This window comes from Bos grunniens, chromosome 15, assembly GCF_055505025.1.
Source record: "Bos grunniens cultivar Pamir isolate PY7600 chromosome 15, Bosgru_T2T1.0, whole genome shotgun sequence".
NCBI lineage: Eukaryota > Metazoa > Chordata > Mammalia > Artiodactyla > Bovidae > Bos > Bos grunniens.
Window position 1 is genome coordinate 19,164,571 of NC_141179.1, and position 23,841 is coordinate 19,188,411.

Below are 23,841 nucleotides of genomic sequence, written 5' to 3' on the forward strand. Positions count from 1 at the left end.
ACATCCTTCAGGCATCGAAATGAGAAACTTGATGACTCCTCAGCTTCTCCCTTTCCCCACCATTCACTTTGCTGGTTCATGGTTAATTCTTCTTCATAATGACTCTCATACCGCCATTGTTTCTTCTCCATCTTTACAGCTTCTACTTTCAGGCAGAGTTCAGATTCTCATCGTGACCTGTTCACATTTCTGCAGTGATCTCCTAACTAGTCATTGTGCTTCCTGTCAGCCTTCCACATTATCAGCATTCTCTTCATAGCACTGATCTGAGCATGTTTCTTACGCCTGTTGCAGTGCTTTATTATGTAATGTTGCAGACATTTGTTTATAGGCCTGTTTCCTCTGTTATATGACAAGTTTCTTGAGAGCAGGACTGTTTTATCTCTCCTCTGTATGCACAGAGCCAAACACAGCACTTACAATGCCTTATAATGGGTTCAGTAAACTGAAGTCACTCAGTCGTGTCTGACTGTTTGCGACTCCGTGGACTGTAACCTACCAGGGTCCTCCATCCATGGGATTTCCCAGGCAAGAGAACTGGAGTGGGTTGCCATTTCCTTCTCCAGGGATCAAACCCAGGTCTCCCGCATTGCAGATAGATAGATGCGTTGCCATTTGAGCCACCAGGGAAGCCCAGTTTATTAATGAATGGGCAGTAAAAAATCAACAGAAGTTTTAAAAGTGTGTAGTAGTGCATTGCTGTATTAGCTCTGGTCAGAAGGATATAGAATGGAGGAAACGAGAACTGGATGAAATGGCTATAATGGGCAAGAATGACTATAATGAAGAAAACAGATGGGAAAGGAATTTGGGGTATAACAACCTGGAAAGATTTTGAAATTAAGGTTTCTGGTGCAGGATCTCTTGAATATTTTCAGAAGACAGAAAGATGCAGAAGTACATAAACTAAGGGTTTACCATTGAATTCACTCTATGCAGTTTTAGATTTTGTTTTTTCTAATCCAAGTAAGTAATTTTTATGTACACACATTAAGTAAATATATTGCTGGGCCTTTGGGTCATAAACTAGTTTGAGTTATATTCTGTCCCTAGACCTGATTAGATTCTGACTAATTTATACACTCTTGAGAGTCCCTTGGACTGCAAGGAGATCCAACCAGTCCATTCTAAAGTGCTGGGAGCCGGTGAGGCATTCCACTCGTGCCGCAGCACTAAAGGAGATCAGCCCTGGGTGTTCCTTGGAAGGAATGATGCTAAAGCTGAAACTCCAGTACTTTGGCTACCTCATGCGAAGAGTTGACTCATTGGAAAAGACTCTGATGCTGGGAGGGATTGGGAGCAGGAGGAGAAGGGGACGACAGAGGATGAGATGGCTGGATGGCATCACCGACTTGATGGATATGAGTTTGAGTGAACTCCAGGAGTTGTTGATGGACAGGGAGGCCTGGCGTGCTGCGATTCATGGGGTCGCAAAGAGTCAGACACGACTGAGCAACTGAACTGAATTTATACACTGAGGGAATTTTAGTTAGCTGAATTTTGAAAACTGCTTAAAACATCAGAATAGCACTGATTGAAATCTCAGGTAACAAATAAATATGTTTCAGTGGACTAAATTGTTACTGTTTTAGCTGTGGTGGAGTTGGGGGCACATTCAGTTCAGTTCAGTTCCGTCGCTCAGTCTTCTCCAACACCATCAAAAGCATCAATTCTTTGGTGCTCAGGGGCACATTATTTAAATCTAAATGGCCAAGCCATTTCCTAGACACAAAGATTGGCTCAGACATGGGTATAATTAATACCCAGGTAAAGATATAAAAAGACTCCTTGAGAGTAAAGTATAGAATATGAAGAAAAAAAAAAAATTCCTTACCCAGTGGGAAATTCCTAAAAAGGGAGGATGTGGATCTGGAACCTTTGGCAGCCATTTTTTTCTGGTCAAATGGAGGCTGCCTCTGAGAGGTTGGGGCAAATGACCAACACCCTGGGGGAAGCAAAGCAGAGAAATGGAGAGAGCCCTGATGACATTATTTGAACCCTTTGGCTTCAGCTGCTTCTACTCCTTGTACTTTCTAGTTGTGGATCAGTAAGTTTCTTTTTTGCATAAACTACTTTGAATTGCATTTTGTTCCTGGAACTGAATGGACCCTGACTTAATATATATGTGGTATGTGTGTGGGTTGGGTGGGGTGGGGGGTCGATTTGAAAATGAATTTGAACATCAGAAAAAGTGTCAGTAGAAAGCTTGGACATTGTTGTTCAACAGAGAGCCGTTCCAGCCCCTCCTCCCTTGGAAAAGCATGGTTTTTCCAGTCAGCTTATGTTGGGTTTTCCATGTGACTGACTTTAGCCCATGGAGTGTGTGGTGAAAGTGACGTGTACTCGTTTTAAGCACAGGCTTTAAGGTGCACAGATGCCTCCATCAGCCCTCTTGCTGTCTTGTTTTCTACTTTGGTATGAGCTTGGACCAGAGATTATACTGCTTCAGGCTGGGCACAACGTGAGTAGATACATGAAAGAGACCTACAGTCCCCTTTAAGTCTTGTAAAGCAAGAAATCCACTGAGACTTGGGGTTCTTCGCAGGATAAGGTGAGATAAGCACTTGTCCAATAAGCAAGAGCATTCATTCGTTCATTCCATAAATGTTAGTCCAGCAACTGCCATATACCAAGCCTTGCAGTCATGAGATACAGAGCAGTGTCAAGTAGTAGGGGAAGGAAAGAAGAAAATTCGTAATTTCAGTGCATTATGAAAAGAACAGGCAGGAAAAGGAAGATTGCTGTTTGAATGAAAGACCTGTTGCTGGATTGTGAGAAGGATGGAGGATATGGGTAGTAGTTTCTTGGCCTGAGACACAGAGACTAGCATTCTTTGATGCTTAACTGAGGCCCAGAGGCCATTCTTCAGATTCACTCATGTAAAATGATCCCTAAGACACATAAGTCTCTGAGCAGACACACTCAGCAGCAGAGTGCTTTGGAGGACTGCCATCTCATAAGCTTAACATGGCATTTTAGATTTGTTTGGGGCTATAAAAAGTGGATAAGTTTAATTAAATGTAATTAATTTTATTATGCAACGTTTGCAATATCCTAAATATGAAAGTTGTCTCCATGATTGTCAGAGTCTGCCAGAGGACGCAGATGTTCCTGGGAAGTGTGGGAAGGAAGGCAGGGCTGGGGGTGGTGGTGTTGATAAAGGGGAAAGAGCCTACAATCAAGATTTGAAAACCCTGTTTCATATTTTTTAAGACCATTTTAACGAGATATGTAATCATAGTGTGATTTTCTTCCACAGTCCCTGCTGATTATACAGCCCAGGGCAGACATTTTATACCATATTACCCAGCGTCTGCTGAATCAGGAATTGGCAGCCAACCCAAAAGCTGGCCATTAGCCTGTGAGAGAGGCTGGCACAAAAACTCTGCTCAAACAGGGACAAATTGGGCAAATAATGTCCTTATTCTCTGAAGCTGAAATTTGGGTAGTCAGTAATACAAGGTTATGAGACAGACCAGGAGCACATCATGGGCATAAGTGAGCTCAGATTAGAAGTTAGACAAAGCTGCAAGTGAACAGGAACTCTGGCAAAGAGTAAATGGTGAGGGATTCACTTGGTCGTGAACAGGAAGCATGCATGGAGAGTGTTGCACTTGGACTGGAGCAACAGAGACCTGCAGACTCCCCTCGTGAAGTCTCCGAGGTCCACACTGACCCTCTGGGCTTCATCTCCATGAGCCGTCATGTTCTCCTGGGTCCTATTCTTAGATTTCAATGCAAGTCTGTCTGCCTCAGCCGGGCTATAAGACTCCATTGTCTGAGTTAGTCTAAATGAGTCTTTGGGTTTCTTGGACCCAAAAGAGCTTCAGTAAAACTCAGAATACTCTAGTGCCTGCTGCTGAGACTTTAATGTGTGTAAGAATCACCAGGGACTCATTTAAAAATGCTAATCCCAAATCAGAAGGTCTGAGGTGGAGCCTGAATTTCTTACAGTGTCCCAGATGATGGTATGCTGCTGGCCCTTGGCCACATTTGAGTAGCAAGGCACTAATGGAATTCAGAGTTATTAAAGTCATTATTTACAGATAGGGATCCTGTCAGAGTCCCAGCAGGAAACAGATGGCACACACAAATTAGGATCATTCTAAGGGGATTTAATAAAAGGATCATTTACATAGGCCAGAGCAGGGTGTAAGGAAACCACAAAAGAATAGTGTACCAGAAGCTATTAGTTACCACTTCTCTCCCTGAAGGGTTAGGAGGAGGGACGGGAAGGGGAGACGGCCAATTTTGGACCTTCAGTTGATATACATGGCCAGCCTGAGGTGAGCACAAGGAAAGGACCCACTGGCCCCAACCAAACCCAGAAAAGTTGCCTATAGATGTAGTTGTACAGTCTCCAGGACACAGCAAGGTGGAGAAATTGCCAAAGAGATAGGTTGTATGTAGGTGGAATCTTTTTGTGGGGAAGAGTAGAGGCCCTCAGACTCTGTCCCTTCAACACCTACTGCGTACCAGGCACTGTTGTAAGTATAAACACATAACAAGGATGGACAAGACGCTAACCCAGGATATCAAACACTTGTCAGGTGGGATAAATGTTACAACGGAGAATAAAGCAGGGTAAGGAGGTAGAGAAAGTGAGCTGCAGGGCAGAGGCTATTTTGATGAAGGTCAGCAAGACCTCTGAGGAGTAGGAATCTGGAGGAACAGGACCTGCTTCCCAAGAACATCAGCAGCACTTTAGAGCAGGATGTGAATGAAGAAGAGTGTCCAACCATACAGACCAGTCTCACTAGAAAATTCATTCTTCTCGTGGACCTTCAGTGTTGTTTCCTAAGCTCTGCCCTCTCTCCTACACTCCAGACAACTGTTTCACACATTTCCCTCTAATCCTAACTCTCCAGTACCCCTTGCCCTCTCCACTCTTCCCAAATGATCTTACTTTTGATTTTACTGAGAAATCGAAAGAAAAGAGACCTTCCCCCAAACTCGCACTGCTTCTGCCCTTTCCCTTACCCCAAAGCCAAAATGATTCTTTTAAATCCACCCCTGAACCTGTGCCCATTCTTCTCTGAAGCCAGCGCCCCCTACGTGTGCTGATCCCATTTTCTCTCACCTTTTGAAGGATATTGCTTCTGCAGTTGTCCCCTCTTTACAGTATTATGAGTTTTTCCCTCCCTACTGGGTTATTCCCATCAGCAAACAAGCATGCTATAGTGTCTCCCCTCTTAAAAAATCTTGACATCCCTGTCCCTTTCCAGGCACAATGCCATTTTTCCCTGTCCCTTTATAGTTCAATCCTCAGAAGAGCTGTCTCTATTACCACCTGCCTGTACTTTCTCTCTTCCCTGCTGCTGCTGCTGCTGCTAAGTCGCTTCAGTCGTATCCGACCCTGTGCAACCCCATAGATGGCAGCCCACCAGGCTTCCCCACCCCTGGGATTCTCCAGGCAAGAACACTGGAGTGGGTTGCCATTTCCTTCTCCAATGCATGAAAAGTGAAAGTGAAGTCGCTCAGTTGTGTCCGACTCTTAGCGACCCCATGGACTACAGCCTACCAGGCTCCTCCGTCCATGGGATTTTCCAGGCAAGAGTACTGGAGTGGGGTGCCATTGCCTTCTCCCTTCCCAATCTTTCTTAAATGCTTTATTGAGATGTAATTGATATGAATATGCTGTACATGTTTAAGTGTACAATTTGCTAACTCCTGTTCTTGATTACTTCTTTTCAGTCTCTTTTTCTGGATGTTTCTCATATTCTTTACTTCTAAACATTAGTGACCTTCTGACTTCATCCCTTGGGTTTTAACTACATTTACTGCCTGAGTGATCTCATTCAGCTCCTAATATAAAATACCATCTCTAGATTAATAAGTCTTGATATTTATCTCTAACCCAACTTTTCTGCATTTCAGACTCATAAACGTGACATCCTACCTGGATGTCTAGTAAGCATATCAAACTTAACATAAACCAAGATGAACTCAATTTCCCCCCAAATCTTTCTCTCCTATTTTCTTTCCATCTTAGTAGTATATCTGTTTTTCCTGTTTCTCAGACCAAAATCCTTGAAGACCTTCTTGACTTGTCTTTCTCAAATCCTAGATCCAATCCGTTAGCCAATGCAGTCAGGTTTTCATTTCATGTATATGCAAAAGCTAACTTCTTATCACCATTCCCATTGTAATTTCCACTCTATCACAATGCATCATTCCCAGGAATATTACAATAAACTCTAAACTGGTCTCCTTCTGCCTTTTCACTTATCCAAAAGCCAAAATTATTCTTATAAATTATAAACCAAAGTTTCTCCAAAGGACATCAAGATGATGCATAGGAGCTTCCTGAGTTCACCTTCCCCCATATACACATCAAAAAATTTTTTTAAATCTACATTGGGAGCAATTCTCACTGAAAACAAGCTAGAGATTGGTAGAAGCTCTTATACAACCAAGGCTGTAAAGAAAGATTCACAGAGCTGGGCAGGCCAAGGGGAGAGAAGCCATCAAGTTAGGACCTGTGCCTCTAGGAGAGGGCACAGAAGAGGGGGGATCACATGGGCTCAGAGGTCTTCCCTCTGAGGAGCGAGTAGTTTGAACCATGGATTAGGTGCCCCAGCCCTGGGGTCCCATATTGGGAAGACAAGTCCCCTTACTTTCGTTGGTTTGAAAACCAGTGGAACTATACAGCTGTAAGAAACCAAGACCACACCTCTGCAGAGTGTGCACATGCTTACTTACTCCCAAAATAAGGTGAAGGAAGCAGATTGAAACTTCAGGCCTCTGGCTGGTTTCCTCTGACCCCCACCCACCCAGTGTGTGCCCCAGCATATGCCAAGCATTCTCGCTAGCGCCTCTAGCTTTGTGTAGCTCTTGACTAGGGTAAAGGCTACCACTCCTGAAGAGAGTGCACAGTTGAGGGAGGAAGGAGCCCACTTGAACCTGGCATGGCATCCAAAGTGGGTGAGGGTGGCCATTACTGGGTCTTGTGGAGGCAGCAGATCAGAAGTGGTTTGGAGCTTTGACTAGTGTTTGGGGAACATCCCCCAGCATATGCAGTGGCCTGAACTGGGTATCCACTTGGCCCCTCCTTGTTCCAGTGCTGTTCCCCCTGGGGTGGGGGTGCTGTTGCTGGGAGGAAAGGAGAGTCACACTAAGAGGGGGAGGAATCAGCTTGATCTTACCCTTAGGGCTTCTGCTCAGCACCTCGGGACCTGACCCTGCCCTTGATAGGGCAGTGACAGCCACTGAGCATAAGAGAAACCCTGGTTCACATATGGCTCTAGCTCTAGTCACTCCATCTTCAGCCCTACCTCCCACCAACGTGGTAGCTGCCAGCACTTCCTGGAGGAAAATGTGACCCATGCTCACTTCAGATCCATAGGGACCCTCCCACACAAGGACACCACTTCAGGATAGGTAGCTACTTCACCTAATCTCATAGAGACAGAGAAAGTTAAGCAAAATAAAAAGAGAAATCTATTCTAAATTGAAAGAACAACAAAAAGGAACCCTGAAAAAACAACTAATGAAACAGATAAATAATTTACCAGATAAAGGGTTAATAATGTTAATTAAAATGTTATTAATGTTAATTAAAATGTTATTAAAAATGTTAATAAGGATAGGGAAAAGAATAGATTCTAACAGGAAACTAGAAATACAAAACAGGACCAGTCAGAGCTTAAATAACTGAAATGGAAAGCATACTAGAGGTATTAATAGCAGACTAGATCATATAGAAGAATGCATAAGAGATCTGGAAAATAGAAAATGGAAATCAATCAGAACAGCAAAAAGAGAAACACAATTTTTAAAGTAAGAACAGCTTAAGGGACTTCTAAAGCAACATCAAGTATACTAACATTCACATCATATTTAAATGCAGCAAGGGGGGAAAAAAGAGTCACATAAAAGAGAACCTTGTATGTGAAGAAGAAAAAAAAACCCAGCTGACTTTTTTCCTACAGAAACTGCAGGCCAGAAGGGCATGGTATGAGATATTTAAAGTGCTGAAAAGGAAAAACCTACAAACTAGGATACTCTACCCTGCAACACTATTATTCAGAGTTGAAGGAGATATGAATAACCTCTCAGACAAGTAAAAATGAAAAGATTTTATTAACACCAAACTGACCCTAAAAGAAATTAGGTGCCTTCTCTAAGCAGAAAAGAAAGGGGTATAATAGGAAGTAAGAATTTATAGAAAAAGAAAAATCTCACTAGAAAAGGCTATATAGTTAAGGCTGTGGATCAACCATTAAATAATCTAGTGTGAAGATTAGAAGGAAAACATTGTAATACCAACAGGAACTAAATAAACAAGGGACAAACATGAAGATGAAAAATGTGACATCAAAACCACAAAAGTTGCAGAAAGGAATGAAAAAATATAGATCTTTTATGTCTTTGAACTTAAACTATCAGTTTAAAGCAAGTAGATATATTTACGGATCAACACAGATGAAGCCAATGGTAACCACAAATCAAAAATCTGCAATAGTTAAACAAAAACTAGACAGAAAGGAACTAACAAGCTGAAGAAAATCATCAAACCACAAGTGAAGAAATTATAAAAAGAAGGAAAGAACAGAAAAAAAATACAAAAACAACCAGAAAACAAGCAATAAAACGATAATAAGTACATATCTATCAACAATCATGTCAAATGCCAATGAACTAAATGCTCCAGTAGAAAGGTAGCTGATTGGTTTAAAAAGGACCCATCTCTATGCTACTTACAAGAGACTCATTCAGAGCTAAAGATACACACAGACTGAAAGTGAAGAGATGGAAAAAGATATTTCTTGCAAATGTGACAAGAAAGTAGTGGTACCAATACTCGTACCAGATAAAGTAGACTTTAAAACAAAGTATAATCAGAGACAAAGAAAGGCATTATTAAATGATAAAGAGATCAACACAAGAAAAGGATATAACATTTGTTAACATATAAATGAGTCTGACACTGGGAGGGATTGGGGGCAGGAGGAGAAGGGGACGACAGAGGATGAGATGGCTGGATGGCATCACTGACTCAATGGACGTGAGTCTGAGTGAACCCTGGGAGTTGGTGATGGACAGGGAGGCCTGGCGTGCTGCGATTCATGGGGTCGTGAAGAGTCGGACACGACTGAGCGACTGAACTGAACTGAACTGAACTGATGCACCTAAAATGGGCTTCTCTGGTAGCTCAGCTGGTAAAGAATCTGCCTGCAATGCAGGAGACTCTGGTTCAATTTCTGGGACAGGAACATCCCCTGGAGAAGTGATAGATTACCCACTCCAGTATTCATGGGCTTCCCTCATGGCTCAGATGGTAAAGAATCCACCTGCAATGTGGGAGACCTGGGTTAAATCCCTGGGTTGGGAAGATCCCCTGGAGGAAGGCATGGCAACCCACTCCAGTATTCTTTCCTGGAGAATCCCATGGACAGAGGAGCCTGGCACGCTACAGTCCATGAGGTTGCAAAGAGTCAGACATGACTGAGCAACTAAGCACAGCACACAGCATGCGCCTAACTAAATATACAAAGGAGCAACTAAAATATACAAAGCAAATATTAACAGACATAATAGTTCAGTTCAGTCGCTCAGTCATGTCCCACTCTTTGTGACCCCATGAATCACAGCACATCAGGCCTCCCTGTCCATCACCAACTCCCAGAGTTCACTCAGACTTATGTGCATTGAGTCGGTGATGCCATCCAGCCATCTCATCCTCTGTCGTCCCTTCTCCTTCTGCCCCCAATCCCTCCCAGCATCAGGATCTTTTCCAATGAGTCAACTCTTCGCATGAGGTGGCCAAAGTACTAGAGTTTCAGCTTCAGCATCAGTCCTTCCAATGAACACCCAGGACTGATCTCCTTTGGGATGGACTGGTTGGATCTCCTGGCAGTCCAAGGGACCCTCAAGAGGCTTCTCCAACACCCTGTATATTGTCACCCTGCTTATTTAATAACATATGCAGAGTACATCATTAGAAACGCTGGGCTGGAAGAAACACAAGCTGGAATCAAGATTGCCGGGAGAAATATCAATAAACTCAGATATGCAGATGACACCACCCTTATGGCAGAAAGTGAAAAGTAGCATCACACAGTTCAAAAGCATCCATTCTTCAGCACTCAGCTTTCTTCACAGTCCAACTCTCACATACATGACCACTGGAAAAACCATAGCCTTGACTAGACAGACCTTTGTTGGCAAAGTAATGTCTCTGATTTTCAATATACTATCTAGGTTGGTCATAACTTTCCTTCCAAGAAGTAAGCGTCTTTTAATTTCAGGGCTGCAGTCACCATCTGCAGTGATTTTGGAGCCCAGAAAAATAAAGTCTGACACTGTTTCCACTGTTTCCCCATCTATTTGCCATGAAGTGATGGGACCAGATGCCATTATCTTCGTTTTCTGAATGTTGAGCTTTAAGCCAACTTTTTCACTCTCCTCTTTCACTTTCATCAAGAGGCTTTTTAGTTCCTCTACACTTTCTGCCATAAGGGTGATGTCATCTACATATCTGAGGTTATTGATATTTCTCCCGGCAATCTTGATTCCAGCTTGTGCTTCTTCCAGCCCAGCATTTCTCATAAACAGGGTGACGATATACATCTTGAAGTACTCCTTTTCCTATTTGGAACCAGTCTGTTGTTCCATGTCCAGTTCTAACTGTTGCTTCCTGACCTGCATATAGGTTTCTCAAGAGGCAGGTCAGGTGGTCTGGTATTCCCATCTCTTTTCAAAATTTTCCACAGTTTATTGTGATCCACACAGTCAAAGGCTTTGGCATAGTCAATAAAGCAGAAATAGATGTTTTTCTGGAACTCTCTTGCTTTTTCCATGATCCAGCGGATGTTGGCAATTTGATCTCTGGTTCCTCTGCCTTTTCTAAAACCAGCTTGAACATCTGGAAGTTCACGATTCATGTACTGCTGAAGCCTGGCTTGGAGAATTTTGAGCATTACTTTACTAGCGTGTGAGATGAGTGCAATTGTGCAGTAGTTTGAGCATTCTTTGGCATTGCCTTTTTTTGGGACTGGAGTGAAAACTGATCTTTTCCAGTCCTGTGGCCACTGTTGAGTTTTCCAAATTTGCTGGCATATTGAGTGCAGCACTTTCACAGCATCATCTTTCAGGATTTGGAATAGGTCAACTGGAATTCCATCACCTCCACTAGCTTTATTCGTAGTGATTCTTCCTAAGGCCCACTTCACTTCACATTCCAGGATGTCTGGCTCTAGGTCAGTGATCACACCATTGTGATTATCTTGGTCGTGAAGCTCTTTTTTGTACAGTTCTGTGTATTCTTGCCACCTCTTCTAAATATCTTCTGCTTCTGTTAGGTCCATACCGTTTCTGTCCTTTGCATGAAGAGCCCATCTTTGCATGAAGTGTTCCCTTGGTATCTCTAATTTTCTTGAAGAGATCTCTTGTCTTTCCCATTCTGTTGTTTTCCTTTATTTCTTTGCATTGATCACTGAGGAAGGCTTTCTTATCTCTTCTTGCTATTCTTTGCAACTCTGCCTTCAGATGCTTATATCTTTCCTTTTCTCCTTTGCTTTTCACTTGTCTTCTTTTCACAGCTATTTGTAAGGCCTCCTCAGACAGGCATTTTGCCTTTTTGCATTTGTTTTCTGTGGGGATGGTCTTGATCCCTGTCTCCTCCTGTACAATGTCATGAATCTCTATCCATAATTCATCAGGCACTCTGTCTATCAGATCTAGTCCCTTAAATCTATTTCTCACTTCCACTGTATAATCATAAGTGATTTGATTTAGGTCATACTTGAATGGTCTAGTGGTTTTCCCCACTTTCTTCAATTTAAGTCTGAATTTGGCAATAAGGAGTTCATGATCTGAGCCACAGTCAGCCCCCAGACTTGTTTTTGCTGACTGTATAGAGCTTCTCCATCTTTGGCTGCAAAGAATATAATCAGTCTGATTTCAGTGTTGACCATCTGGTGATGTCCATGTGTAGAGTCTTCTCACGTTCTCTTGGCAAAACTCTATTAGCCTTTGCCCTGTTTCATTCCATATGCCAAGGCCAAATTTGCCTGTTACTCCAGGTGTTTCTTGACTTCCTACTTTTGCATTCCAGTCCCCTATAATGAAAAGGACATCTTTTTTGGGGTGTTAGTTTTAAAAGGTCTTGTAGGTCTTCATAGAACCATTCAACTTCAGCTTCTTCAGTGTTACTGGTTGGGGCATAGGCTTGGATTACCGTGATATTGAATGGTTTGCCTTGGAAATGAACAGAGATCATCCTGTCGTTTTTGAGATTGCATCCAAGTATTGCATTTCAGACTCTTTTGTTGACCATGATGGCTACTCTCTTTTTTCTAAGGGATTCCTGCCCACAGTAGTAGATATAATGGTCATCTGAGTTAAATTCACCCATTCCAGTCCATTTTAGTTCACTGATTCCTAGAATGTTGACGTTCACTCTTGCCATCTCCTGTTTGACCACTTCCAATTTGCCTCGATTGATGGACCTGACATTTCAGGTTGCTATGCAATATTGCTCTTTACAGCATCAGACCTTGCTTCTGTCACCAGTCACATCCACAACTGGGTATTGTTTTTGCTTTGGCTTCATCCCTTCATTCTGTCTGGAGTTATTTTTCCACTGATCTCCAGTAGCATATTGGGCACCCACCGAACTGGGGAGTTCCTCTTTCAGTATCCTATCATTTTGCCTTTTCGTACTGTTCATGGGGTTCTCAAGGCAAGAATACTGAAGTGGTTTGCCATTCCCTTCTCCAGTGGACCACATTCTGTCAGACCTCTCCACCATGACCCTCCCATCTTGGGTGGCCCCACATGGCATGGCTTAGTTTCATTGAGTTAGACAAGGCTGTGGTCTGTGTGATCAGATTGGCTTGTTTTCTGTGATTATGGTTTCAGTGTGTCTGCCTTCTGATGCCCTCTTGCAACACCTACCATCTTACTTGGGTTTCTCTTACCTTGGATGTGGGGTATCTCTTCATGGCTCCTCCAGCAAAGCGCAGCCACTGCTCCTTACCTTGGATGAGGGGTATCTCCTCACGGCCGCCCCTCTTGACCTTAGTGGGCTTTAACACCCCAGTTACATCAGTGGACAGATAATCCAGATAAAAAGTCAAAAAGGAAGCAATGGTCTTAAATGACACTTAAGAGTAGTTGGACTTAATAGACATATATGGGACATTTCATCCCAAGCCAGCAGAATACAGATTCTTTTCATGTGCACATGGAATGTTCTCCAGGATACATCACTTGCTAGACCACAGAAGAAGTCTCAACAAATTTATAAGGATAGAAATTATATCAAGCATTTTCCCCAACCACAAGGTTAAGAAACTAGAAATCAACTACTTGAAGAAAACTGGAAAAAAGCCAAACACACAGACACTAAATAATATGCCACAAAAATAAAAACCCAATGGATCAATGAAGAAATCAAAGAAGAATCATAAAATACCTCAGAATAAATGAAAAATAAAACACTTTTCTAAAATCTGGGGCCCAGTAGAAGCAATTCTAATAGGGAGTTTTATAGTGATATAAGTACCTCAAGAGACCAAAAAAAAAAAAAAAAACCCTCAAATAAACAGCCTAACCTACCTAAAATAATTAAGAAAAGAAGAACACACAATGCCCAAAGTCAGCAAAAGGAAGGAATAAAATAGATGAGAGGAAATAGAGACACAAGATAGGAAAAATCAATGAAACCAAAACTAGTTTCTTTGAGAAGATAAGAAATAGATAAGCCTTCACTTCAGTTTGCCAAGGAAAAAAAGAGGACCCAAATAAACATAAAAAGAAATAAAATAAATTGCAACTTGTATCACAGAGATTTTTAAAATCATAAGAGAATACTATGAAAAGTTCCATGCAAAAATATTGGAAAATCTAGAAGAAATGGATAAATTTCTAGAAATAAAATTTTCCAAGACTGAATCAGGAAGAAACAGGCAATTGAGACAGATCAATCCCTACTAGTGAAATTAGTAATTTTTAAAACTCCCAGCAAACAAAAGTCCAGAACTGGACAGTTTCACAGGCAAATTGTACCAAACATTTAAAGAATAACTAATACCTATCCTCAAACTATTCCAAAATATTGAGGATGAGAGAACACTCCCAAATTCATTCTATGAGGCCACCATTACACTGATACAAAAGCCAGACAAAGATACTACAAAAAAGAAAAGAAAATTACAGGCCAATATTTCTGATGAATATACATAGAAATATCTTTAATATATATTAGCAAACAATTCAATAATATATAAAAAGGATCACATGTGCTTAGTTGCTCGGTCATGTCTGATTCTTTGTGACCCCATGGACTCTAGCCCACCAGGCTCCTCTGTCCATGGGATTTCCCAGGCAAAAATACTGGAACAAAAGGATCATACACCATGATTAAGTGAGATTTATTTGAGGGATGCAAAGATGACTTAATATCTGCAGATCAATCAGTGTGATACACTGCATTGACAAAAGAAAGGATAAAATCATATGATCATCTCAATAGGCACAAAGCATTTGACAAAATTCAGCATCCATTCATGATTAAAACTCATCAAAGTTGGTGTAGAGGGACAATATCTCAATATAATAAAGTCTGTTTATGACAAATCTACAGCTCATACCATATTCCACAGTGAAAAGCAGAAAGCTTTTCCTCTAAAATCATGAGCAAGACAAGATGCCCTCTCTCACCACTTCTATTTAACATAGTATTAGAAGTCCTAAGCATAGCAATCAAATAAGAAAAAGAAATAAGGTATATCCAAAATAGAAGCAAAGAAGTAAAACTGTCACTATTTGCAGATTACACGATACGAAACATAGAAACCGCTGAAGTCTCCACCAGAAAACTATTAGAACTAATGAATGAAATCATTACAGGATTGTTGCAGGATATAAGATTAATATACAGAAATTTGTTGCCTTTTGATTTCTCCATCAAATCTGAATGAGAGCCTTGCTGGGTGGAGTATTATTGGTTGTAGATTTTTTCCTTCCATCACTTTAAAATATCATGACAGTCCTTTCTGGCATCCAGAGTTTCTGCTGAAAAATCAACTGATAGCCTTATGGGAGTTCCCCTGTATTTTATTGCCTTTCCCTTGCTGCTTTTGATATCCTCTCTTTATCTTTAATTTTTGTCATTTTAGTTACAGTCTGTCTTGGTGTGTTCTTCATGGGTTAACCCTGTATGGGATTCTCTGCATTTCCTGGATTTGAGTGACTGCTTCCTTTCCCAGGTTAGGGATGTTTTCAACTATTGTTTCTTCAAATATTTGGAGGGGACCCTTTCTCTTCTCCTCTGGAACTCCTATAATGTGAATATTAGTGAGCTTGATGTTTTTCCAGAGGTCTCTTAAACTATCCTCATTTCTTTTCATTCTTCTTCCTGTTCAAGGGTAGCGATTTTCTCTACTCTGTTTTCCAACTCACTCATCCGTTCTGAAGCATTTGTCTACTATGGATTCCTTCTAGAGTGTTTTTGATTTCAGTTATTGTGTTCTTCATCTCTGATTTTTCTTTTTCTTTTTCAACTCTCTGTTAAAATCTTCTTACTCCTCAGTCTGTGTATCCACTCTCCTCCTGAGTTCTTTGATCATCTTTATGATCATTGCTCTGAACACTTTCCAGGGTAGATTGCCTAGCTCCCCTTCACTTAGTTCTTTTTCTATGGCTTTGTCTTGTTCATTCATCTGGAACACATTGTTCTGCTGCCCCTTTTTGTCCAAGTTTCTGTGTGTATTTTTATGTGTGTGGTAGGTTAGTTACTTGCATTTCTTGACCTTGGAGAAGTGGTCTTCTGTACTAAGTGTTCTAGGTGTCATAGCAATGCATTTTTCTCTTATTGTGAAAGCTATACACTCTGGGAGTTCCCCCTAAGAGGGCCGTGTGGGTTCTTCTGTTGCAGTAGGCAGACAGTATGAGTTGTCTGATAGGCTTGGTGGCCCCTAGTCTGGTTGGTTGCCAGGCTCTGCCTGCTGTCTCTAATTCCCCCAATCCTGTGGGGCTCCTGTAGAAAAACCCCACTGTCAAAGCCAAATGCTCTTGGGGCTTATCTTCCCATTACCATATCCCTGGGCTGAGAGCGTGATGTGGGGCTCAGAACTCTCATGCCTATGGGAGAACCTCTGGAATATAATTCTTCTCCAGTTTGTGGGTCACCCACCCAACAGGATATGGGATTTGATTATATCACATGTCTGCCATCCCATTTTGGTTCCTTCTTTATGTCTTGTTGTATAAGATCTTTTCTGGCACATTCCAGTCTTCTTCATCAGTGGTTACTCTGAAGATAGTTGTGATTTTGGTGTGCTCATGAGAGAAAGTGAGCTCAGGGTTTTTATACTCTGCTATCTTGGCTGCTCTTCCTACACTGTTTTATAAGCTACTTTTTTTCTCTTAATATTTGGTAAACTTTAAATATCTTTTTACAACATAGTTTTCAATGATGTACTACAATTCTATGGAGCATACCCCTGTAGCAATGAACTCACTTAGCACCCAGACCTTGGTTCCCATTGCCGTACTCTAATAAAGAAATGAGGGCTCCTTGGATAAATGGCTAATTTTAAGATCATGGTAAGAAAGGCATAAGATGAGCCTAGAGCATCTTATTATGTCAGAATGTAAGAGAATACTAAAGAAAGGAAGGAAGAAGGAAGGAAGGAGAAAAAGAAAGGAAAGAAAAAAGTCCACAATGCCAAAAGGGTACTGGAGCCAGCTGAAGTAGCTCCCAATGGCCAAAGATGAAAGGGTTTGAGCAACAAAATATGGTATTCAATTATAACTATATATATAGTTATGTATATCTATTCCATAAATCTCTGCTGATAAAAATAGATTGGATAAATAGATAAATGTAAGAGAAGAAACAAATCTCCTGTGCAGAAGAATTCCAATAATTTAGTAGGTATTCAGCCCCACAAGGAGGTAGAACACAACTACCAATTCCTTAAGTGTGGGCCACACATAGTGATTTTCTTTCAAAGAGGGCAGCATAAAAGGAGAGCAAAAAAAAAAAAAAATAGAGAGATGATCAAGGCTAACACCAATGGCAGTAAGTCAGGGTGACAGTGTACATTCTTCATATGATGTGATGAGACCAACACATTAGCTCTGTGTTCTTTTTCCAAAAAAAGACATAAGACCAAACAACACAATGAGGGAAAAATCAGACAAATCTAAATTGAAAGACATTCTATTGATACAACATACCTGACTGGTACGTCTCAAAATTCTCAAGGTCACTGAAAACAAGGAAAGTCGGGGTTAGGGTTAGGGTTAGGGTTAGGGTTTAGGGTTTAGGGTTAGGGTAGGAGACGTGTCAAGAGTGTCTCAGATGGGATCCTATTTCTATTAGGACGTTAGGTAAAAACTAAAGAAATGAATAAAACATGGACCTTAGTTAATATTATTTAATTAATTGCAAAAATATAAGATAAAAAATAAAATATAAGATAATCATAATGAGGAGCTGGGTGTAGGATATATAGGAATTCTATACTAGTTTCACAATGACACTGTAAGCCTAAATTTTAAATCTTTAACAGTTCAAAATTTTATTTTAAAATATTTTAAGATATTTTTAAAATGACACAAAACGTGCATCATATTTAACAATATGATTGGTCATTTAAGTAGTTTCTAAATTTTTGTTTTTGAACACATTTATGATGAACACCTTTATGATTAAACCCTTGAACACATATGTTATAATTTCCTTTAGGATAAGTTTGTAGAAGTGAAATTGGAGGATAACAAGTGTGCATATTATAATAGTATTAAGGATTTTGATTCAGAATACATAATGAGGCACTTTCAGCTGCAGACTAACTAAACTTCAAATAACCATCATGAGGAGAGATGGTCAGATTTGGAAGGGACTGTTGTTAGATATTTTTCCTGTCCAAGTCAGTCACATCAAACACTAGGCATTCAGGGTTTTTCTTGCTTGCTTGTGTGTCTTCATCTTTGCAACAGATGAATGAGCCTATTAAGGTTCCAGCCTCCATCATAAGGCTACACTTCCCCATATTGAGTTTAACCAGCCCAATATTAAAAAACGAAAGTAGAAAAAGAAATGCTGATCTCCAGATATCCAGAGGACATGAACAGAGCCTTCCCGGACTTTACTAGGCCATCAGACTAAGAAGACTATTTTAGTGGTTCTAAATATGAGACCCATATTCTGTGATTCTCAAACTGTGGCCTATGGAACCAGCAGCATCAGCATCAATGAGAAACCTGTTAGAAAGGCAGATTCTCAGGCCCCACCCTCACTCTACTGAATTGGAAGTTCTAGGGTTAGTTCCAGCATTATGCGGGTTGTGGGTTTTTTGGTTTTGTTTTTTTTTTTTTTTTTGAGAGGTATATACACTTGAAATTTTTAAAAGCTTTCAGTTCAGTTCAGTCGCTCAATTGTGTCTGACTCTTTGCGAAACCATGGACTGCAGCATGCCAGGCTTCCCTGTCCAACTCCCAGAGCTTGCTCAAATGTATGTCCATTTAGTTGGTGATGCCATTCAACCATCTCATCCTCTGTTATCCCCTTCTCCTCATGCCTTCAATCTTTGCCAGCATCAGGTTTTCTTCCAATGAGTCTGTTCTTCGCATCAGATGGCCAAAATATTGGAGTTTCAGCTTCAGCATCAGTTCTTCCAATGAATATTCAGCACTGATTTCCTTTAGGATGGACTGCTTTGATCTCCTTGCAGTCCAAGGGACTCTTAAGAGTCTTCTCCAACACCACAGTTCAAAAGCATCAATTCTTCAGTGCTCAGCCTTCTTACAGTCCAACTCTCACATCCAAACATGACTACTGGAAAAACCATAGCTTTAACTAGACGGACCTTTGTCAGCAAACTAATGTCTCTGCTTTTTAATATGCTGTCTTGGTTGGTTGTAGCTTTTCTTCCAAAGAGCAAGTGTCTTTTAATTTCATGACTGCAGTCACTATCTGCAGTGGCTTTGGAGTCCAAGAAAATAAAGCCTCTCACTGTTTCCATTGTTTCCCCATCTATTTGCCATGAAGTGATGGGACTGGATGCCATGATCTTAGTTTTTTGAATGTTGAGTTTTAAGCCAGCTTTTTCCTTCTCCTCATTCACTTTCATCAAGAGGCTTTATTAAGATAAACTTCACATATCACAAAATTAACTAATTTAAAGGATACAATTCAACAGTTTTTAGTTTTGTGCCACCATCACCACAATCAATTTAAAAGCGTTCATTATCTCAAAATGAGACCCTGTATGCTTTGGCTATACTCTCCTATCCACCTAGCTGCACACAACCACTGCTTTCTCTTTTTCTGCCTTTATAGATTTGCCTATTTGTATAAGTGGAAACATAAATAGTATGAAGCCTTTTGTGTCTGGTTTATTTCACTTAGCATAATGTTTGCAAGCCCATCCATGTTGTAGCGTGTATCAGTACTTCATTCCTTCTTATGGTCAAATAATATTCCATTATGGGCATATAGCACAGTCTGTTTATCTGTTCATGAGCTGACGGTCATTTGGGTTGCTTCCACCTTTCAGCTATTGTGACTAGTGCTGCCATGGACATTCCTGCGCAATCTGTGTTTTCACAAGCCCTTCAGGCGATTCCAGTGCATGCTAGTTTTTGAGAACCATTATTGTTGTTGAGGGGGAACAAGAACTAATTCAAGACAGTTATTTTTCATAAATAGAGAGCACCATTTATCCTTTAGGTCATAAGTCAAGGTGGAAAAGGAAGAACCTAGGCAGTGGGATTCAATGGTGTGTGCCCACCCAGGATGCTGCCATGCAGGGAAAGGTGGGGCTGAGATGGCTGAAAGAAAGGAAGCCCTGGTTAAAATGGAATTGCTCACTTTTTGAGCATGAGGCCTCCCTCACTTCTTTACCAGTGTGTCATTATGTTCTGAAGGTCCCCCAGGCTCTTGAGTATTGAAGCTTCACTTCAGAAGGTTCACTGACACCTTGAGTTTCAATAGTTCTCGAAATTCTACAAAGCTTTTCTCTCTACACCATCTTTATCTTCACACTGTCAGTATCCTCAGGTGAGTCAAGTAATTCCATTTTACAGATAAGGTCACTGAGGCGTAGTGAGAGGAAATGACCTGCCTGAAGTCATAGAGCAGGATGCGATAAAGTGGGGACCAGCCTCAGTTCACTGATTCCTCTATTCACTCCAACAGTGGTCCTCAGCCCTCGCTACACATTGAAATTACTGGAGGGTCTTTTTAAAAACACTGTTTAGGCTTCACACTCAGAGATTTGGTTTGATTGGTCTAAGGTGGGACTTAGACACTGAGATTTTTCAAAGGCTTCCTGGGAGATTTTTTTCTGATTTGCTTTCTTCTTCTTCTTCTTTTTTTTTTTTTTTTTTTTACTTTTCCTTTTGAAATGACTTTAGACTTACAACAACAAAAAAAAGATGTAAAATAGTACAAAGAAGTCCCATACATCCTTCCCCCAGCTTTCCCAAATGTTAAGGTCTTACATAAGCACCATGTAATTATCAAAGCCAGATAATAACACTGGAACATTACTATTCACTAATCTATAGACCTTGACCAAATTTCATCAATTGCAATTTTGGTTAATTTGAGTTGCTCCATCTCCTTGGTGGCCTTTAATCTTTTCCAGGCGATTTTAATGTGCATTCAGGGTGAGAGCTGCTAGAAGGACAGTGGAGTCCTGCAGTTGGTTTTCTAAATGTAGACTGTACGATGTACTTCCCCCCATTCTCTGACATGTAAGAGCTGTGTCTGAAAATCCACTGTATTTCTAAGCTATTGTTATGCTGCTGATGGGATGAATCATTTGAAGACTTCTATTTCTTCTGAAGTGTCAGTTGTTATATCTGCCAGGAGGAGAAATGAGGCTGGTTATATTCACAGCAAGGTCACCGGCACCCAGGTGAAAATGGAAAATGGTGCATTGGAGAAGGGAGAGTTAAAGAGCCTTACTCACAACTTAGTGATCTGGGTCTTTGCTGAACAGAATGGCCTTCTTTGGATGTAAATGTCTTGAATGTAATTTAGATTTTAATTAGAGATGTACTGGACCTTAATGTGGAAGTATTTATATAGGGAGGCCAAAGATGCTAAACTGAAAACCTTGCATTTCTTACAGATGGTCTGTTAAATTAAAAACTGTCTCTCAACCTCTAGTCTTGACCTTGCCGTTGCAAAGATGACTCATCGAAGCATTAGCCTGTCAGTTATCCTGAGTGATTGGCTGGGTGCTCCAGCTGGATGTATCACCCGACAACTTATTAAGCTGGGTAATTTATAAGGGCTTTTATTTTTATTTTCTCCTAAGGTAGTTGAATTATCTTTATCCAATTTGAATTTTCAACCTCATCTACTTATTATCTTCTGCTCTCAATGAAAACAAACCTGTGTGTCTCTGCTGTGTGCAAATTAGCCTGGTTCCCAAGGCCCCGAGGCTTAATAGAAACCTGTCTATGAGTAAGTAAAAATGTTATTAAATTCAAAGCCACATCACCAGCACTGGATTCCTCTAGGCTACAGATGTTCACTGTCAGCAAATACTTCCTCTGTGAGACACCAGCTTGGGAGCATTTGAACCCAAAGGTATTACATGTGTGTTTATATCAGAAGTTGTATACACAGACACATCCATGCTTTACATTCCCAGAGGAAGCAGCTGGCTGCCGGGATCATAGCCTTGTGGGTCCCTGCCCAGGACACTCTCTCACAAAGGGAACACAGTGGGCTTTTAAACAGAAGTCTTTGGCCAAGAATGCCCTCTCCCTGCACTTCTCACCCCTTCTTTTCCTGCACTGTTACCACCTCCTCTTAGAGTCTTTCCTTGGTTTCCTCCCCCAACCTGAGCTAAAAGTCTTTTCTATATACTTGCACAGTGGCCAGCGCTTATCTTATGCTGTAGTTAAGTTTGCTTGTCTGGGGTCTCCATATTCTAGCACCCAGCCCAGTGCCTGCTCCACAGTAAATGCCTAAGACAGGCTTGTGTGTTTGGTGGGAGACCCAAGAGGGAGGGGATGTATGTTTACATATAGCGGATTGGCTTTATTGTACAGCAGAAACCCACACAACATTGTAAAGCAATTTTATTCCAGTTTTAAAAAATGACGAATCACAGCTCCTTATTCAGCCTAACGACCTCCAAGCCCTACAGTAGCCATTTGCTTCCGTGTCAGCTGCCAGCTCTCACGCTTTGCCAGCCAGTTCTTCAGGTGAGAGTCCTGCTCAGATCCGCCCTCTTCCCAGGCAGGGAACAACCCCCGGGAGTTCTGGAAGACAAGGAGGGGCCAGGTGAAAGGAGGGGACTTTTGCAGACCCCACACTGGAGGTTCCCAGCATGGGGTCTGCTCTTCATTCCTGGCTTTTCAGATGAACAGGTAATTCATGGTGGACATAGTCCAGGCCCTTTTAAGGTTGCAAAGACTCAAGACTGGAGTTTCTTACTGAGGAAGGCTCCTGCTGCCTTACAATCCTTCTCTGCCTCCTCTCTGTAACCGCCCCCATACTTGCCGGCCAGGACTTGGTGGAGTGCTTCAAACTTCAGCCTGGCTGTCTGGGTTGCTCAAGTTTCCTTTCCTCTCTTCCCTGTTAGAATGCATATCCATATAGGAAGGTCTTTCTGGTTCCTCTAGCCCCATCCTCACTGAACCTTCTGAGTAAAGAGACCTGTCCTCCTCCCACCATGTGGAAAGCTCAGCCTTGCAGGGACCTCCGCCTGGTCACACTCCTGACCCCGGCTGACCAGACCAGGGATGAGGCCCAGCCTAACACCAGCAAACTCTGACTGGCTGATAGGAGAGGGAAGATAAATAGCTGGTCAGCAAGAGTCTCTTGCAGGGAGTTTGAATGAGGGAGCGTGGAACTGGGTGGGTAAGTCCCAAGACCCATCAGCAGTGGGACCTGGAAGGGGCCCAGCAGCACAGCCGCAGGCAGAGGAGGAGCCACTGTGCTTTACTTTCCTTCAGCATCGCATCTTGTCTAAAGTCCTACACTAAAACGAATCAATTTTTCCCTTTTATTGTTTTCATTTTAACCGAAAAATATATAAATCATTGCCTCTGGTATCACAATTGTGTTCTTCTGAGGCATCTGACAATCTGTAGGTCTTATCTGGAAGGCATCTCTTCAATAGACTGTGTCTCCGGCTGATTAAAGCGGACACTACTTTATTGGGGCAGCTCTGAAGATCTGCTGGAAATGACTCTCTGGTTGGGGGTTCACCATGCTGCTTGTGCTTGTGGTACACAAGTGGGCACACAAGTCAGGTTTACAGGCGATTAAATGAGGCCAAGTGAAAGGAGCACGTTCTTTACTGTCAGAGTGTTGTGGCTGTCTGAGTGCCTCCCAAACCATAGTCATCGACCTTGCTGAGGAGGCAAAGGAAGGAAATATTAGGAATCAATGGGTCCAGCATTGAAAGGGTTAGGAATTGTTTGGTTTAGTATTAAAAGTTGTGATCTCTGGGCTTCAGAATGATTGCAGCTTAGATTGTGTAAAGAAGAAATACAAACAGAAAATCTTCACTGCTGCTGCTGCTGCTGCTAAGTCGCTTCAGTTGTGTCCGACTCTGTGCAACCCCATAGATGGCAGCCCACCAGGCTCCTCTGTCCTTGGGACTCTCCAGGCAAGGACACTGGAGTGGGTTGCCATTTCCTTCTGCAATGCATGCATGCATGCTAAGTCACTTCAGTCATGTCCAACTCTGTGCAACCCTATGGACTGTAGCCTGCCAGGCTCCTCTGTCCATGGGATTCTCTAGGCAAGAATACTGGAATGGGTTGCCATTTGCTACTCCAGAAAATCTTCACTGTCTTGTCTTAAATGAGATAGATATGTGTGCTTGTGTTCACTCAGTCGTATCCTATTCTTTG